Genomic DNA, 5,000 nt, shown 5'->3' on the forward strand with positions numbered 1-5,000 from the left:
AGACACTTTTAGAAATTCAATAAAAATCTATTCATAACTTTATGAGTTATCCTATGCGGGATTCGGATTATAATCCGGATCACCAAAATTTAATGGCCTCTAAACTTGGCTAAGACACACCTCTAATAAAAAAAAGATAAAATATGTTTATAATTCTTTGAGTTATCCTGCTAACCAACAAACTAACCAACACTACCACAACCAACACCTCCTTGGCGGAAATAACGATAATGATAAGACATTAATCAGGGAAATATATGCTCACCACACCCGACAACATCGACCAGCCCAGCAACGTCAGTAAGAACACGAAGATAAACAATATAAAGCAATTATTAGTCAGAAAATGAGATTCACGATCAACGTCGCCCTACAATATTGATCAACCCAAGAAGCAGTATCAATTAGACTACAATCTATCTCTCACAGCTGCTGTCTACCTGGCGTATTCCCGAGCCAAGACAGCCCTGAGGGAGCGCGACCTATTTGCATGTAGACGACGGGGACTGTCTCAGCTCGCCCTCAGGTATGCGCCGCTCCTGTTGTTGGAGGCTGGAATATATCTATTTCCTGGCGAGCTATGTTAATTTTTGTGTGTGCTGTGTATATGTATATATATATGTCTCCCTCTCATTCCCTCAGGCATTCCTCTCTCTATTTCTATTCCTCTGTGTGTGTGTCTTACTCTTTCTTTGTCGCCACTTTCTCTTTCCCTTTCTGTCTTTGTCTGTCTGTCGTCTCTCCAGTCTCTGTCTGTTTCTCTCGCTGTCTCTCTGTGTGCGTGTGTGTGTGTGTGTATGTGTATGCGTGTGTGTGTGTGTGCGTCTGTGTGTATGTGTGTGTGTCTGTCTCTCTCTGTCTCTCTCTCTCCCTCTCCCTCTTTCTCTCTCTCTCTCACTCTCCCTCTTTTTTTTTCTCTCTCTCTCTCAAATTTACGAGATCTGAAATATACTCCTAATCTTATTCGTATTTCAAAAAATAATTTGCATGTGTGCATTAATGAATGGCTGTATGATTCCACAGTTTATGCATGCATTTGCGAGACGACTGCTGCATATTCAGGTATATTCGCATTCCCGCCTTTCCCTCTACTGCAGAATACAACGCCAGTTTGTAGGGCAAACCGCTCTTCGTATTGGGATTTAACCGCTCGGGTTCTGGGGTCGCTCGCGCCGCCAATTGCTCGCAGATAGTTTCAAGCTCGTTTTCCTCTGTGTGTGTGTGTGTGTGTGTGTGTGTCTGTGTGTGTGTGTGTGTGTGTGTGTGTGTGTGTGTGTGTGTGTGTGTGTGTGTGTGTGTGTGTGTGTGTGTGTGTGTGCGCGCAATACACCTGAGTACACCCAAGTAATATATATATATATATATATATATATATATATATATATATATATATATATATATATATATATATATATACACACATTTCTCTTTCTATAGCAGCTATGGTTTTACTGGCAGCAGTATTATCATCATAACCAATATCATCTAATCATTTCTTTTCATTATTATTGTATTTGAATTGTTCATTATCATGAATGTAATTATCTTTACTATCATTATTAGTATTAGTAGAAAATGTGTGTGTGTGTGTGTGTGTGTGTGTGTGTGTGTGTGTGTGTGTGTGTGTGTGTGTGTGTGTGTGTGTGTGTGTGTGTGAAATCATGAAATAGAATTTCGAAGAATCGCGCAATAATTGACCTGTTACCTGGTAGAATTCCATGTTTGAATGTTTCCGTTTGAATATCAAATATTTTCGAGTAGATACTAATATTTTCTTATATCGATCCTGCTGCGCTGATTATACTGTATTATTATTCAACGCTGGCCAGCTATAGTATCAATATTTGCCTAGAAACGAGGGTAAGAATTTAAGTAAACCACGGATATTGTGTGGTAAAAATCGGCGAATAAAGATAAGAATTATAAATCCCGCAATTGATCAACCAATTATTCGATGTCTACGGGTCCCGCACCCTTAAAAACACTTCACAGATTTACCAAATTCCTATCATATTATGCTGTGACAAAAACATTTATGAGAGAGAGAAAGACAGACAGACAGACAGACAGAGAGAGAGAGAGAGAGAGAGAGAGAGAGAGAGAGAGAGAGAGAGAGAGAGAGAGAGAGAGAGAACGTAAGCAATCGGTCACGGTTGTAAGAGCTCTTAAGAATTTACCTTTTTCTGAAGATTCACAAGCAATAGAGCTCCACACTTATCACATTGTATATGTGAATGTACAGTGATTGTACATGCCCGTTCCTCTCCCACGAATAACATCTATTTCTCATATAATTAGATGCTTTATTCTCTCTCGGCTTGGCTTGGCGCCACTCACGGCCATTGTTTACACTGCTTGCCCGCCACACCCCCACGCACCCCTCGCGCCTGAACAGCCCTTTGGTAGTTCCACGACGCGCAACTGTCAGTCACCGCCATCGCTGCTTCCTTTTCTCTCCTACTTTATTTCTTTGCTTCTCGCCCTCACCCACCTCTCGTACGACGCTCTGCCCCAACTCTCGGAGGGAGAACGCAGCCCTGGGTGAATCGACACCGTTCAGCCTCCCTTTGAATGACAGAGCCCCCTCCCCCACCCACCCTGCCGACCCCAAACTGCTTCTCACGACGAATAGAATGACCCAATGGGAAAATGAAAAGGATGCACACCGAAGCATAGAACGGGGGATTTGGACTGGCATCTGCCCTGGACTCTGGTGTTGTGTGTGTGGGTATGCGGTGAGGAAGCTGGACACAGCTGTTAAGTGTTTGGGCAGCACATGTCAAAACCTCTGCCACGTAAATTGCATGCAAGGTGAAGAGGAGTTCACCTGCAACCAGACTGCTGCTCTCCGTACTTTGGCTGGATATAATGAACCAGTCCAGCTCATAGAAGAATATGGTACTCCAATGCCAGCTCCTTCCATAGATACAGCGAACACTGACATCTCAAGCGAAGATGATGACCTCCACCATCTCTCACACAGTGATCTTGTGAATATTGTGAAACAGCGTAACGAAATCCATCGAAAGACAGCACTGTTAAGCTCCTTTAACACGCTGTTTCAAGATATTTCCCAGAAACGGGAGGCTATTGTTTGTGTTCTCCAACTTTTTTATAACATTTCTGCCATCAAAAGCAGTACCGATAAGTTGGAGGTTCGATCTATTGCTGCAACAGCACGCCCTCAGTCTATCGACGAAGAGTGGCAGCAACATGTAGCTACACACACTGCTTCATGTAACTGGTGGAAATCAGGGAACCCTCGCTCCCTGAAGTCCTGCTCAGGAAACGGTCAGCCACCATCAGTTACCCACTCTAACCCTCCGCAAGGAACAACTGCTGCAGGGAGGGAGAGTGGTCCTGCCTCAGCTACCCCAAGGGGCGTCCCACAAAGGCCCCCTAAAGGCCTCACAAGGAAACCCAATCAGCAGCAACCCAGCAACAAAAACAATAGCAGTTTTAACAACTTTTGCCAGAACTGCAAGACATCATCCTAAAGGCGACTGTAATTCCAGATCTGGTCAAAAACAGATTGGCCATAATAAACCATTAATCTGTGAAATTTTCCATAGAAAAGGCCATTCACGGGATTCCTGCCGTGTTCATGCTGCTGAACTACGGCAGGCAAAACTGTTAAGATCTATAATTGCAGAAAGTAGGTTAGCCACACCTACCAGTGAGCATACACCTATACAGTCCACCTCTAATAATTACATGCACTATCTTGGACCTCCACAGCACCAATATGGTCACCCAGGTTACTTGCCATATGGGCCGCTTGTCTTCCAAAGTCCACCACAACAAATGCAAGGACAAACTCATCATTTTGTCTGCCAACCTCAGGGGATTCAGGACCAATATTGGCGAGCTAACGCACTCCTTCATCCTCAAGGAAGACATTGATATAGCTGCCACAGTCGAGACCTTGGATGACACTGTTGAAGAGTCATTTGGCAAGATCCCCGGCTATACTCACTGGTTCCGGCGAGATCGTATTAGTGGTCATGGAGGAGGCATTGCTCTATGTCACAGGGAAACCCTACAAGTTCAACATTTGGAAATTAACGTTCCTGACTGGATGGAGGTCATGTTTTTCCGTATCATAACGGAAGACTCCTCAGCCCTACTCCTGTGTGTCATGTACCGCCCTCAGTGGCAAGGTCGTGATCCCCTTCTGTATCTAACAGAACATCTTGACGACATACAAACTTCCGTCAACTGCCAGAGTACCGTAATTGTTGAGACCTCAACCAACATCTTGTCATGCATGCATTTGATGATCTTATAGGAGTTCATGGTCTTCAAAATCATGTAGACTTTCCTACACATATCCTTGGAGGCTCCCTTGATCCAGTCCTCAGTGACTTTGGCGAGGCAGTCATTTGTAAGCCTCTACAAACCATTGGATCTTCAGATCACATTGCAGTTTTGACACATGTAAATATAAGGCCACATACTCAAGAATCTTATGAACGAGAAATCTGGAACTGGAGGCACGCTGACTGGGGGGCAATACAGCAGTCCCTTAGAAACACAGATTGGCAGGAAAGCCTTACTGGAGATGCCAATGTCCAGATTGAGTGGTTGACACAATATTTCTTATCCCTTCAGAGAGAGTATGTTCCTCACCACTCTTACACTGTAAGACCCACTGACCAGCCATGGTTTGGCTATAGATGCCAACTTGCTTCAGATGCAAAGTTCAAGGCTTGGAGAAGGCTTAAGCAACATCCTTCCTGCCATAACAAAACTTTACACCGAGAGGCATGTCGTCATATGAGAGAAACATCCCAATGGGCAATCAGTCGTTGGGAGAGGGATATCCAAACACGTATGAGAGGGACCAATGTTGGATCCAAACAGTGGTGGTCCTTAGTTAAAGAAAAACAGGGACAATTAAAGCAAGACACCATTCCTCCTCTCCAAGACGTTGACAGTAGTTATGCTGTCACATCTGCTCAGAAAGCTGATCTCTTGGCTAGGCAATTCAGTGTAAAAAT

The sequence above is a fragment of the Penaeus vannamei genome, chromosome 20, assembly GCF_042767895.1.
Source record: "Penaeus vannamei isolate JL-2024 chromosome 20, ASM4276789v1, whole genome shotgun sequence".
Taxonomy (NCBI): Eukaryota; Metazoa; Arthropoda; class Malacostraca; order Decapoda; family Penaeidae; genus Penaeus; species Penaeus vannamei.